Below are 15,441 nucleotides of genomic sequence, written 5' to 3' on the forward strand. Positions count from 1 at the left end.
TTTTTTTTAAAGTAGCTTTTTATTTCCAAGATGTATTTTTCAATATATCTTCAAGACAAATTTTCAGCATTGACCTTGAAAAACCTTTTCTTCCAACTCTTCCCCTCCCTTCCCTCTACCCCTCCCCTAGATGAAAGCTAGAACAATATATGTTAAATAAGTTAAAGTCAGTAGTTACAACAGTCCTGTGTGATCCTGACTGGGGTTCCTTGATCCTTGAACTCTTTTTGGTTGTTCACAACATTATTTTTCTTCTTTGATTTGAATACTCTGTATTTGAGTATTTCTGATTTGGGGTTTCTTTCAGAAGGTGAAAGTGATTGAGTGAGGGTTTCTGTTTTTACTTTGTCTTATAATTCCAACAGATCTGGGAAGTTGTTTTTATTTATTTATTTTTATTTATTTATTTTTATTTATTTATTTTTATTTTATTTTACTTTTTTATGCTACCCAGATTTTAATATGCTACCCAGATTTTGAGGTAAAAGTATATTCCCACTTGTACTCTGCTCAGGTTCAGTGAGACTCAGGGCTCAGTAAGGGCCAAATGCTCTCCTTGGGGTGGGTTTCTGCTTGTGTCCTTCATCTATCCAGATGTTGTAACAAAGACAGATGCAGGAAGTTCCAAGGTTAGACGTTGCTGTCACTGTCAGAGTCAGTGAGTTGTAAATCTTGTTGCAATATCCTCATCAGCTGGTGCTTCCCAGAGAGCCGGCTGCTGCTGTTCTCCATAGGGCTTCTGTGAGGTAACTGCAGAGGAGGACGCTGGGAGGAAGAGGCTTTGGCTGTGACAGGCTCCTGGTCTTCAGTGCTGGAGCTCTCAGAGTCACTGAGTTGTAAATCTTCTCGCAATATGCTCATCAGCTGGTTTTTCTCGGGGAGCTGGCTGCTTTGGTTCCCCACAGGGATTCTGTGAGGAAGAGGAGGATGCTGGGAGGCCGAGGCACCTGGGGCAGGCTCCTCCTCTTCACTGCTGGAGCTGTCAGAGTCTGGGGTGCTGCTGTCTCTGAGGGTCTCCATCCGATTCATCTCGGCTCTCAGCTCTCTCTTCATGTCCTCCAACTGGAGTTCCCCGGGAGCATCCTCTTTCACTGGACAGGCTTTTGGCCCAACAGGTGTCTTCCCTGCGGCTCGGAATGCTATGGGAGTGGGCAGTGCCGGTGCAGGGGGCGGTTCCACTCTTGCCTGGGTTTTGCTCCCTCCCTCAGTTCTCATCTTCTTGACCTGAACGCTGCTTCTGAGTTTTTCCAACACACATTCGCCGGTATCGTGATTAATGATGAGAATACAGTCTCTCTCATAGGGTCTTTTGTTTCCTTTGAAGACAGTCTTTGGGGCTGCAGTGCCAGGGAAGTGTGGCAGCCAGGCCGTGACCTCGTCTCCCTTGCCCACCTGGAGCTCTCCTTCCCCTGATGGGTCTACAGAGGCCGGCTTCAAATCATAGCGGATCGTGTGGAACGAGGACTTGGGCCTCTTCTCAAAGCTGTCCCCGAGAGTCAGGCAGTGCTCCTTGCCGTCCAACAGCGGGTTCCTGGTGCTCTTCATGGCTCTCTCCCTGTCTTCAAGCTGGCTGTAGTCACTGCCCGGTGTGGCTCCTAGGGCGGCCTCCTCAGTGCCTCTCAGTATAGGTGTGCTGTGTAAAGTTAGGATGCTCCCTCAGTTCTGAGTAGATGCTTCATTTAAACTATTAATTGCTTTTGTAAATCAATCTCTCTTGTCCCTTTTCTTCAGGACCACTTGTGGACTTCTGCTTCGCGAGTGGAGTATCTGCCCTCTACTTACCCATCTTCTGGGTCTTCAGTTGTCACCGGCTACCGAGGAAGAACTAACACAGAGATGAGTTGCCAAGTACGAGAGGTGTTTATTTCTTAGCACCACTTTCTCTTCTGGCAACACGAGGAGAATACTATTATCCCCTCCCATCTTCCCTGCTCCCAGCAGAGGCGTCTCTGTGAAGGCAGAAAATCTGCCGAGGCAGTCTCTCTACACTCGCGAAAGTCCCTCACGTCCCTGTTCTTTAATCACCCCCCCTTTTTTTTTTTTAAACTTTAAACTTCAAGATTAATAACCCATAATGATAAACAATGACCCAATGTTTCAGAAAAAAAACAAATAGTTTTTTTTCTTTTTCTTTTTTTTTTTTTTTTGACTGAGTGCTTCAAGGTCACTAGTAAGAAGCTTCCCAGGCGGTATTAAGCAGATAAGATTGTATTGCAGTTACTCCTTTCTAGCAGACTTTGAAAATCTGCTTTTCAGAGAAAACTTCCCCACCAGTTTAAAATAGTCAAGTTTTTTTTTTCTTTTGTTTTACTTACAAATTGGTACAATAGGTTAAAAAGTTTAAAATCACAAACAATTTTTAAGACCAATACATTTTGAACCACTCTGAAAGAATTACTATTCTGAATGAATTTCAATTTCCACAATTCAGCCTGTTATTTTTCTAAGCCTGTAACACAGATGCTGAATTCTTATCTCTTATGAGCGTGCTAACTTTTAACACAGAACAAAAAATTCAAAGAAGACATACACAGAGAGACACAGAGTTCTATTTTTTCTATCCAGGCTCTGCATGCTTTTAAGTTAAGATGCACTCCATTCTTTTTACAGAGTTTATGAGTTTATATAGCTGTGAAGCATATACTCCTGAATCTGTTGGCTCGATTTGGGCTTTAACTGCTTTCTGCCCCATACCTCATCTAACTGCATGTAAGCAATTAGGGTGTTTGCTTCTTCTTGATTAAAAATCAAGGAGCGCGTCTTTCTACTTATCTTTCCTTGTTCCAGCGAATACACTGCCCAGGTCCCTGTTTGGGCGCCACTTGTTTTGGGTCTGCTTCTCTGCAGCTTCACTGGAAACTGAAAGTTTCTTACTGTGCACTTCATGCTATCACCAGCCTTCAGACATCTCCGGACCCGCTCCAGAGACAGGAGCGGGGAATAAGCAAACAGAGAGCCAACATGTAGCAGAGCTGTTCTTTATTGTCTGCTGCCCAAAATGTCTGCCTGAGCGGTTGCTGTTCCCTACTTTTATACAGAATCTTCTTGAACCCTCCCCGATTCCTCCCATTGTGGGCGGGGCCAGCTCTTTTAGCAATGCTTGCCGATTTTCTCCTTATTTCGCCAAGCAAATCATAGTTCCACGCATCTACCGACACGTAGCTCTATTAGTCGACCCAGAACCACATCCTGGAGATGACTGACATTAGGGCGGCTCCCTTCCACACAGGGAAGATTGGTTCTAGGTCCCTTACAACAGACCTTTACTAGAATGTAGAAACAATTGAAGAACTTGAATCTGTAAACAAAGAGAGATTTAAATCGTTATTGTATCCATTGAAAAATATGCCTTTTACTTGAGATAGTAGCATTAGTTGGTTATTAAAGAAAAATTAATTGGTGGAGAATCATAAGCTTCTCCAAGTACATCATTTTTATCAGTTTTTTTCCATATCCATATAATCAAAGCTATGTTGTTTTCTAATAAGTAGGGATGTATGAGGGGGATATCTGCAATATAAAGAAAACTGAGTACTACAAAACCAACATTTTCGAACTGGAGTACTAGAGAAAACTGTGCAGAGTTCCTTGGACAGCAAGGAAATCAAATAATTCAATACTTAAAGAAATTTAAAGTACTCATTGGAAGGACATATACTGAACCTACTATTTAATACTTTGGGCAAAATGAAAAAACAAGATTATTTTTCTCAACTATACTTTATCATTTACTAACTATTTTTATGTTTATACTTATATTTTAGTCTCTATGGTTGGGGTTAGGAGAGAAAAATATTTCCAGATGCCTAGTGTAGGAAAACAGCATATGCATAGTCATATATATTTCAAATAGATGATTAATTTTGTCAGTGTGAAATGGCATTTTAGAGTAATTTTAACTTGTATGTCTTGATTTTTAGAGATTTTGAACATATCACATAATTTTGAAACTGTGTTATATATATATATATATATATATATATATATATATATATATATATATATATATACCAACTAGAACTGAAAAGAGTAGTATGAAAAAAAAATAAACACACTTAAACTTAGAGCAATACTGCATTATTATTTGAAGGATAAAGCTCAAGTTTAATTTAAAATTAAAAGTCAAGAATTAAGCTTTAAACTTGAGCAAACAAAAAAAAAAGAAGATTACTTTAAAACAGCTGCAGTGGTGACAAGGAAAATGGAGATACAAACTAAGAACACAATGATGTCAGCATAGACAAAAGGAAAGCCTCAAAGAAGAAACAAGTGAATTAGACACAATACCCCCTCCCCCAAATCTTTGAAGAGCTAAATTTATTTAAAAACTAAATAAGATGAAGGGAAGAAAAATGGGGGAAATGAGTGGGAAAAGACAATTATGAAAATACAATTGAAGCCTTTCTAAGAGAGGCAAAACATAGCAAAGACAATGACACTTTAAAAACAGAATTGACCAAACTATAAAATAAGAAGGCAAAAACTTCATGATATAGATAATTCCTAGTAATGTTCATGCTAGCTTTCTGATAGTCCTCCAGTCAGGCCTTGGTCTCAACAGGATAGACCCTAAGAGAATGGCCACAAATAGATTCTAGAGTCTTTATTGTCTCCCTCACATCTCTTCTGCAATCTGTGTCTGTCAATCTCCTTTACATCGTCTGTCAGTCTGATCCAGCCTCAGTCTTCATCTCTCCCAGTCTCCTCCTGCAGTCTGTGACAGTCTACTCATCTGACCTAGTCTTGATCTTGGTGGAGGAGTGCAGGAAGAGGGAGAGCCAGCAAGAGAATAGTCAAGGATGGAACTTCTCATTTCCAGTCCTTCTCAACCCTTCTGAGCCTGTGTCTGGCTCAGATGGACCTTGGTCTCAGTGGAGAAAAGAAGGAGGACAGGCCTTCCTAGAAGCCAAAATTCTCCAGCTTTTCCTTGCTGTCCCACAACCATCAGCAAACCTCTTACTGACATCCCTTCCCAAAAGCAGGCCACTACTCTTTTTTTTTAATAGCTTTTCATTGACAAGATATATTTTTCAATATATGTTCAAGATAATTTTTCAGCATTGACCTCACAAAACCTTTTGTTCCAACTCTTCCCCTCCCTTCCTCCCACCGCCTCCCCTAGATGGAGGGTAGAACAATAAATGTTAAATATGTTAAAGTCAGTATTTCAGTAGTTCTGTGTGATCCTCACTGGGGTTCCTTGATCCTGGAACTGTTTATGGCTGTTCACAACACTTCTTTTTTTCTTTGACTTGAATACTCTGTATTTGAGTATTTCTGATTTGGGCTTTCTTTCAGAAGGTGAAAGTGATAGAGTGGGGGTTTCTATTTTTGCTTTGTCTTATAGTTCCAACATATCTGGGAATTTTTGTTTTTTGTTTTTTTGTTTTTTTTGTTTGTTTGTTTGTGTGTTTTTTATTATACCCAGATTTTGAGGTCAAAGTGTATTCCCATAATATATGCAAGCACACTCTGCTCAGGTTCAGTGAGACTCAGGGCTCACTAAGGTCCAAATGCTCTCCTTGGGGGTGGCTTTCTGCTTGTGTCCTCCAACTTTCTGGATGCAACAAACCAGATGCAGGAAGTCCCAACACTAGACATCACTGTCACTGCAGGAGTCGCTCAGTTGTAAATCATCTCCCAATGTGCTCATCAGCCGGTTATTCCCGGGGAGCTGCTGCTGTTCCCCACAGGGTTTGTGTGACAGGACTGCAGAGGAGGATCCCCTTGATGAAGAGTCTCTGGAGGTGTACTCCTCATCTTCACTGCTGGAGCTCTGGTAGTCAGAGGAGCTGCTGTCCCTGAGAGTCCCCATCTGCTTCATCTCAGCTCTCAGAGCACTCTCTCTCTCTCTCTCTCTCTCTCTCTCTCTCTCTCTCTCTCTCTCTCTCTCTCTCTCTCTCTCTTCTCTCCTTTTCCCTTTTTTTCTTATATTTTTAACAATAAGTATTTATAGAAATAACTTCACAAAGGTGATTTCTGTACAGAAATCACATTGCAAAGCCTGCATCAGTAGTCAGTGAATAGTACTTTTCTTTTTTTTTTTTTTTTTTTTTTTTTTTATTTTATTTTATAATTATAACATTTTTTGACAGTACATATGCATGGGTAATTTTTTACAACATTATCCCTTGCACTTACTTCTATTCAGATTTTTTCCCTTCCTCCCCCAAACCCCTCCCCCAGATGGCAAGCAGTCTTATATATGTTAAATATATTACAGTATAATTTAGATACAATATGTGTGTAGAACCGAATTTTTTTTTGTTGCACAGGAAGAATTGGATTCAGAAGGTAAAAATAACAGTTTACATTCATTTCCCAGTGTTCCTTTTCTGGATGTAGCTGGTTCTGTCCATCATTAATCAATTGGAATTGGATTAGTTCTTCTCTATGTTGAAGAAATCCACTTCCATCAGCATACATCCTCGTACAGTATCATTGTTGAAGTGTATAATGATCTTCTGGTTCTGCTCGTTTCACTCAGCATCAGTTGATGTAAGTCTCTCCAAGCCTCTCTGTATTTCTCCTGTTGGTCATTTCTTATAGAGCAATAATATTCCATAACATTCATATACCATAGTTTACCCAACCATTCTCCAATTGATGGACATCCATTCATCTTCCAGCTTCTAGCCACTATGAAAAGGGCTGCCACAAACATTTTGGCACATACAGGACCCTTTCCCTTCTCTAGTAGTTCCTTGGGGTATAAGCCCAATAGTAGTATGGCTGGGTCAAAGGGTATGCACATTTTGATAACTTTTTGGGCATAATTCCAGATTGCTCTCCAGAATGGTTGGATTCTTTCACAACTCCACCAACAATGCATCAGTGTCCCAGTTTTCCCACAGCCCCTCCAACATTCATCGTTATTTGTTCCTGTCATCTTAGCCAATCTGACAGGTGTGTAATGATACCTCAGAGTTGTCTTAATTTGCATTTCTCTGATCAATAGTGATTTGGAACACTCTTTCATATGAGTGGAAATAGTTTTAATTTCATCATCTGAAAATTGTCTGTTCATATCCTTTGACCATTTATCAATTGGAGAATGGCTTGATTTCTTATAGATTAAAGTCAATTCTCTGTATATTTTGGAGATGAGGCCTTTATCAGAACCTTTAACTGTAAAAATTTTTTCCCAATTTGTTACTTCCCTTCTAATCTTGTTTGCATTAGTTTTGTTTGTGCAGAAACTTTTTAATTTGGTGTAATCAAAATGTTCTATTTTGTGATCAATAATGGTCTCTAGTTCTCCCTTGGACACAAACTCCTTCCCCCTCCACAAGTCTGAGAGGTAAACCATCCCATGTTCCTCCAATTTATTTATGATTTCGTTCTTTATGCCTAAATCTTGGACCCATTTTGATCTAATCTTAGTATGTGGTGTTAAATGTGGGTCCATGCCTAGTTTCTGCCATACTAATTTCCAGTTTTCCCAGCAGTTTTTGTCAAATAATGAATTCTTATCCCAAAATTTGGGATCTTTGGGTTTGTCAAAGATTAGATTGCTATTTTTATTCACTATCTTGTCCTGTGAACCTAACCTATGCCACTGATCAACTAGTCTATTTCTTAGCCAATACCAAATGGTTTTGGTGACTGTTGCTTTATAATATAGCTTTAAATCAGGTACACTTAGACCACCTTCCTCTGACTTTTTTTTCATTAGTTCCCTTGCAATTCTCGACCTTTTATTATTCCATATGAATTTTGTTGTTATTTTTTCTAGGTCATTAAAATAGTTTCTTGGGAGTCTGATTGGTATAGCACTAAATAAATAGATTAGTTTGGGGAGTATTGTCATCTTTATTATATTCACTCGGCCTATCCAAGAACATTGAATGTCTTTCCAATTATTTAAATCTGACTTTATTTTTGTGGCAAGTGTTTTGTAATTTTGCTCATATAATTCCTGACTCTCCTTTGGTAGATATATTCCCAAATATTTGATACTATCGACTGTTATTTTGAATGGAATTTCTCTTTGTATCTCTTGCTGTTGGATTGTGTTGGTAATGTGTATAAAAATCCTGAGGATTTATGTGGATTTATTTTGTATCCTGCGACTTTGCTAAAATTCTGAATTATTTCTAATAGCTTTTTAGCAGAGTCTTTGGGGTTCTCTAAGTATACCATCATGTCATCTGCGAAAAGTGATAATTTGATTTCTTCATTTCCTACTCTAATTCCTTGGATCTCTTTCTCGGCTCTTATTGCCAAGGCTAGAGTTTCTAGTACTATATTGAATAGTAATGGTGATAGTGGGCAACCTTGTTTCACTCCTGATCTAACAGGGAAAGGTTCTAGTTTATCACCATTACATATGATGTTTACTGAAGGTTTTAAATATATGCTCCTTATTATTTTAAGGAATAGTCCATTTATTCCTATACTCTCAAGCGTTTTTAGTAGGAATGGATGTTGGATTTTATCAAATGCCTTTTCTGCATCTATTGAGATGATCATATGGTTTTTATTAATTTGATTATTAATATGGTCAATTATACTAATAGTTTTCCTAATATTAAACCAGCCCTGCATTCCTGGTATAAATCCCACTTGGTCATAGTGTATTATCCTGGGGATGATTTTCTGAAGTCTATTTGCTAATATCTTATTTAAGATTTTAGCATCAATATTCATTAAGGAAATTGGTCTATAGTTTTCTTTCTCAGTTTTCGATCTACCTGGTTTAAGTATCAGTACCATGTCTGTGTCATAGAAGGAATTTGGTAGGACTCCTTCAATCCCTATTTTTTCAAATAGTTTACATAGCATTGGAGTTAGTTGTTCTTTAAATGTTTGGTAGAATTCACCTGTAAATCCATCTGGTCCTGGGGACTTTTTCTTAGGAAGTTGGTTAATAGCTTGGTCTATTTCTTTTTCTGAGATGGGACTATTTAGACTACTTACTTCTTCCTCTGTTAATCTGGGCAAGCTATATTTTTGAAGGTATTCTTCCATTTCATTTAAGTTATCAAATTTATCGGCATAAAGTTGAGCAAAGTAGCTCCTAACTATTGTTCTAATTTCCTCTTCATTAGTGGTGCGTTCACCCTTTTCATTTTCAAGACTATCAATTTGCTTTTTCTCTTTCCTTTTTTTAATCAGGTTTACTAAGGGTTTGTCTATTTTGTTGGTTTTTTCATAAAACCAACTCTTAGTTTTATTAATTAATTCAATAGTTTTTTTACTTTCAATTTTATTAATCTCACCTTTTATTTTTTGAATTTCAAGTTTTGTGTTTGTCTGGGGGTTTTTAATTTGTTCCTTTTCTAGCAATTTTAGTTGTAAACCCAATTCGTTGGCCCTCTCTTTCTCTATTTTATGCAAGTAGGCCTGTAGAGATATAAAACTTCCCCTAATTACTGCTTTGGCTGTATCCCACTCATTTTGGTATGATGTCTCATTATTGTCATTTTCTTGGGTGAAGTTATTAATTATGTCTATGATTTGCTGTTTTACCCAATCATTCTTTAGTATAAGATTATTTAGTTTCCAATTATTTTTTGGTCTATTTTCCCCTGGCTTTTTATTAAATGTTATTTTGATTGCATTATGGTCTGAAAAGGATGCATTTACTATTTCTGCCTTACTGCATTTGATTTTGAGGTTTTTATGCCCTAGTATATGATCAATTTTTGTATAGGTTCCATGAACTGCTGAGAAGAAAGTCTCCATTTAGCTTTCGCCAAAGATCTATCATATCAAACTTTTCTAGTATTCTATTTACCTCTTTGACTTCTTTCTTATTTATTTTGTGGTTTGATTTATCTAATTCTGATAGTGCAAGGTTGAGATCTCCCGCTATTATAGTTTTGCTATCTATTTCCTCTTGCAGCTCTCTTAATTTCTCTTTTAAGAATTTAGATGCTGCACCACTTGGTGCATACATGTTTAATATTGATACGGCTTCACTATTGATGCTTCCCTTTAGCAGGATATAATGTCCTTCCTTATCTCTTTTAATTAGATCAATTTTTGTTTTTGCTTGATCTGAGATGAGGATGGCTACTCCTGCTTTTTTGGTTTTGCCTGAAGCATAATAGATTCTGCTCCACCCTTTTACTTTTAGTTTGAATGTCTCATCCTGTTTCAGGTGTGTTTCCTGTAAACAACATATAGTAGGATTCTGACTTTTAATCCAGTCTGCTAACTGCTTCCTCTTTATGAGGCAGTTTGCCCCATTCACATTTATGGTTAGAAGGACTAATTCTATATTGCTTGCCATCCTATTAACCCCTGCTTATGCTTTTCCCCTTTCCTTCCCTTTTACCCTCCTATCCAGTATTAAACTGGTAAACACCACTTGCTTTTCACAGCCCTCCCTTTTTAGGATCCCTCCCCCACCTTAAAGATCCTCCCCTTATTTTATCCCTTTTCCTCGAAATTACTGTATTCCCTTCCCCTTAGCTTACTCCTTCCCTTTCACTTTTCAATGAAGTGGAAGAAGTTTCACCATAAATCGAATATGTCTATTGATACACGCTATGTTCATCTCCCTCCTTTCTTTCTCTCAGATATAATAGGTTACCTTTGCCTCTTCATGAGATGTAGTACCACCACTTTATACTTTTTTATGATATAATCTCCTTTCCACCTCTAGTTTCTAAGACAAATTGTACATATGTTCTTTACATATTTTTTTGACAGAAGTATAGTTCTCAAGATTTCTTTTTACCTTTTTTAGAAGTCTCTTGAGTTCTGTATTTGAAGATCAAACCTTTTATGTAGGTCTGGTTTTTTCATCAAAAATAGATGGAATTCATTTATTTCGTTAAATGTCCATCTTCTTCCCTGGAAAATGATGCTCATTCTTGCTGGGTAAGTCACTCTTGGCTGCATACCAAGTTCCTTAGCCTTTCGGAATATCATGTTCCAGGCCCTGCGTTCTTTTAATGTGGACGCTGCTAGATCCTGTGTTATCCTTATTGTGGATCCTCCATATCTGAATTGTTTTTTTCTAGCAGCTTCCAATATCTTTTCCTTTGTCTGATGGTTCTTGAACTTGGCCACTATATTTCTTGGCGTTTTGATTTTAGGGTCCCTTTCAGTAGGTGATCGATGAATTTTCTCAATGTCTATTTTACCCTCTGTTTCCAAAACGTCTGGGCAGTTCTCTTTGATAATTTCCTCGAAAATGGTGTCCAAGCTCTTTTTTTCCTCCCATTTTTCAGGGAGTCCGATTATTCTCAAATTGTCTCTCCTGGATCTGTTTTCCAGGTCTGTTGTCTTTCTGGTAAGGTACTTGACAGTCTTTTCAATTGTCTCATTTCTCTGGTTTTGCTTGACTCCCTCTTGGTTTCTCCTTCAGTCATTCATTTCTACTTGTTCCAGTCTAATTTTCAATGATGTATTTTCTTCACTCACTTTTTTTATATCTCTTTGTAATTGTCCAATTGAGTTTTTATCTTCTATGGAATTTTTTTCCATTGTATTTTTTAGAGAGCTGATTTCTTTTTCCAGCTCTCTAATCCTGTTTTCCTTGGAGTTGTTTACCTTTTCCAGCTCACTAATCTTGTTTCTCAATGATTTGATTTCTTTATCCATTCTGTCTTTGAATGCATGGGATGACTTCTCCAGGCTCTCTTGCCAAGCTTCCCTTTCCTTTTCCCATTTCTCTTCCAGCTCTCTTGTGAGAGCCTTTTTGATTTCCTCTATGAGGTTCTTTTGTATTGAGGAGCAGCTTATATCCCTCCCAGGGGATACATCTGGGGACATTCTGTTCCTAGTCTCTTCAGCATTTGAAGTCTGCTCCCTCTCCACACAGAAGCTGTCAATGGTTAGAGCTCTTTTGAATTTTTTGTTCATTTTGTCAGAGTAGGAATCAAAGAAAACAAACTGACAAGACAAACAATTGGTCTGTTTTGCGGGGGATAGGGCTGGATGGTATTAATGGGCTTCCTCTACAGACTGGGGGTAGGGCAGCAGAGAGCCACTAACAGAACAGCAATGACTGTACTGAGTCTGCGCTCTGAGGCTCCGAGAACGCACCGAGTCAGTCCAGGTGGGGGTTGGGGGTGGCCGGGCTCTGAGAGACACTGGCTTTCTGGGGTTTTAATCTTCACCTCCAGTGTTTACACCCTCTCCACCGCTCCTGGCTTGCTGCCAAGACAGAGCATCCACACTGGGGCAAAAGCCCTTTCACAAAAACGACAGAGATCACACCCCTCCCCCTCCGGTCTGAGCTGTGTGAGCTGCCTGTCTTGCTCTGGCTGCCTGCCCTCAGTCTGCGCCCAGTCTGATTGACCCTCCCCCGAGCAAACACAGACCTTTTCTGGCTACTTTCAAGGATGTCTTCTCTTGGTGATAATTTGTGGATTTCTTTCTGGGTCAAGCATTAAGTCAGAGGCTTGTCATGAAGTAAGTTCTGAGAGAAAACGAGGAGCTCAAGCAGCTGTCTGCCTCCACGCCGCCATCTTGGCCGGAAGTCCGAATAGTACTTTTCAAGATGAGAGTTTTTACATGGTTTACAAATCTGAGTAGTTTTTGCTTTTGTAATGTAATCTTTAATCCTTCCTAGCCTAAGACAAGAGCCAGGCATCCATGGGCTCCAGGAGCAGAAGCTGTTCTAAAGCCTCCGGGTGACAGGCAATCTGAGAGGTTACCATTGCCTCCTTTCCTAGGACCATTAGCAGTGTGTTGAGCAGAGTCCAGGTAGCCTGTGGCCAGACAAGTCTCTCAGATGGTCAAATTCAATATAGATGAAAGGAATTCACAGCAAGTTATTGCATGGGTCAGGGAGAGGGCTGTCCACTTGTTCCACTGTTGCCTGGGTGCTTAGCTTGGGTCAAAGGGGGTCAGGGTGGGGGTGGAGGAGGTCAGGAGATGTTGGTTCTAAAATTGAGTTTGTACCAAACATGTGGCTCTGCGCTCCAGGCTGGTATTGTGACTGCAGGAGGCTCTCCATGAAAGCCAGGTCATCAGGATTCTGTCCATAGTCCTCAGAGTTTGGTCTTACCATCGCCTTCAATGCCTTCAGGAGTTTTGTGCTGCTCTTCTTCTTCTAGATCAGCCTTATATTTGGGTTCTTCCTTAACTTTGCCCTCCTCCCAAAGGGTTTCTGCAGCCATAACTTCTCCCAAAGACTTCTGGTCTTCCGCCTTATGCCTCCTAGGCTGGCTTCTTTTTTTGTGGGACCATAGGCCAGGCTTTCTGTTCTGCTCTCTCTTCCTGTCTGTATTTGGTTTTCTCTCCTCCTCAGTCTTTTTCCAGTGTCTGTTTTCCTTAATTTGTCTCCCAGGGAGCTTAGCTTTCAGCACAGCCTTGGTCTCCTTCCAAGCACTCAGTTCGGGGCTAGTGAGTGCTGTAGGCTTCACGTGGTCCAAAGCAATAATATCTTTTCCTTGCTTCCACAGTTCATAGCGCTCCAGCTGTAGCAGTCTCACAAAAACATCCATTGAAATTTTCACCATATCCTTTCAGCAGGTGCAGAGTAGCCATCTTGCCATAGTCAATCCATCTCAATGTGGCAAAATTGGTGGCCTCAGCACAGTTGAAACCATGATTGAATCCTGCATGGTATCCATAGGGAAAAGTAATGATGAACTCGCCAGCCTCCTGAGTGATCCGATCAAAAGGGATGCCATACTTTTTCAAGACGGAGGGAGAGATGAGAGCCATCTTGTGACGGAGAAAGGCAATACATCCCTGAGAACTGCCTGGGAAAAAGCCTTTTGCCAGGCGTTCCAGACGTTTCCCATGTTCTGGAGGTATGGCATACCAAGACTTGGGCTCCCCAAAGTGCAGGTAATTGATACTGTAGAGATCCATGTCTTCCGTGTGCCAGGGAAAGGTGGTTTTCCACATGCCAAAGTACAGGTAGGGAGTGTGCACCTCTTCTATGATCATCCCACCTTCGTGTTCCACCATGTCCAAAAGGGTGTTCAAATTCCCAATATTCCACTCCTGCACATCAGCATCATATAAAGAACCAGTGATATCAGCGCCGTAAATTGGAGATACAAAAGGCAGGTTCTTCCAGTATTTACGTTCCAGATCTTCAAAATCTTGGTGTGGAGGAGTACAATACTTTTCACTGTTGGCCAAGTGGCGATGATCTCCCACTGTCATGGCTTTCTTCCTTATGTTATACTGGGTAAATAACCCAGATTGTCCTGTTGAAGAGGAACTGGAATCACCATGTCATCAATGTCATCATAACTTTTCCTAGTTCTCCACTCCTTGGGTGGGATCACCTTAGCAAGTCCTGCTCTGTGAGCTCCTTGGGATTCAGTGTAGGCCGCATATTTCCCAAAGTCCTGAAACTCCTCAATGGTAGGACGGAAGGTCATGATCTTACAACTCAGATTGTGTAGACTTGGATTCTCAGACCCCATAATTCCAAATGGCTCAGATCCAAACCCTATGGTTGCTGCTTTGTGAGTCAGCTTCCTCAGTCCTTCATGGGGAAGCTGGGCCAGCCACCCCTGGCTCCTTAGCTCTGGCCTGGCCCCTTTACTGGCTTGCTCCCCCAGTACTTTCAGCTCTCTCTTAATGTCCTCCAAATGGAGTTCCCTTAACTTTGGCCAGTGACTGGGCCACTTGGCACCTCTAATAACTGTAGCATCTGCACCCCTGTCTACCAATCCTTCAAATGGTATTCCATTTATATAAATAGTAAGCATAGGTCAGTCAGCTGTCACAGCTGCTGTCCAATATATTCCTGGATTTTTTCATTGGAGTCAGAATCTGGGCGATTGTCACCAGATTGCTTATTAGGGGTATATAACAATAAGCCTGATACTTCTACTTCTCCTGCTTGATAAATCAAACTTTGTCTACCTGTGTTAGTGACTAGGACATTAGCTACACATTCTCCAATTTCCCACATCAGTGTATGGATGAACACTGTTTTGTAAGCACTCTCAGAAAGTGAAATGGTCAAGGCTACTGTGCCTGGAGGCAAAGGATCCATAGGCTGAACAGGAATAGATTTCATTTCTCCAGGGAATATCTCAATATACTCTACTGCATACAACTCTAGTTTTCCTAAACTCAATCCCTTTCTTCCATCTGATTGCCTTTTGGCTTGTTTAGGGACATGCTCTGCTTATACACTATTTATCCCCAACCTGGGGTGGAGCAATCTGATTTCATTCTGATCTGATCAGCTGTAGCTGGACACACTGTAATTTGATCCCAACATAGTGATGTAATGTTTGTCCTTTAGGAGAAGAGAAAATAACCAATCAAGTATTAAAAGCAGCAGCAGCTGTATAATTTCTATTCTTAAAGCCTATTAACCAGTGTAAAGACATTCACATATTTGATTCTTATTCTAATCTAATGAGGTACATGCTGCTATCATTATAGGTTTCTTTTGTTTCTTTTTTTTTTTTTATTTTTATACCTGAAGAAACTCAATTTGATATAAGCAAAATGCCTAAACTTAAATATTTAAATATCATTTATGAGAAATGAATCAAACTCAGG

At 39.8% G+C, this 15,441-nt stretch overlaps 2 pseudogenes; both read right to left on the reverse strand.

The window, feature by feature from the left end:
- Positions 1–630: 630 nt before the first annotated feature.
- LOC141547459 (ELL-associated factor 1 pseudogene) lies at positions 631–1,545 on the reverse strand (annotated as a pseudogene).
- An 11,405-nt stretch (positions 1,546–12,950) lies between these two features.
- LOC141546061 (lysine-specific demethylase 4B pseudogene) lies at positions 12,951–14,345 on the reverse strand (annotated as a pseudogene).
- Between the last annotated feature and the right edge of the window lie 1,096 nt (positions 14,346–15,441).

The sequence above is a fragment of the Sminthopsis crassicaudata genome, chromosome 6 (genome assembly GCF_048593235.1).
Source record: "Sminthopsis crassicaudata isolate SCR6 chromosome 6, ASM4859323v1, whole genome shotgun sequence".
Classification (NCBI taxonomy): Eukaryota; Metazoa; Chordata; class Mammalia; order Dasyuromorphia; family Dasyuridae; genus Sminthopsis; species Sminthopsis crassicaudata.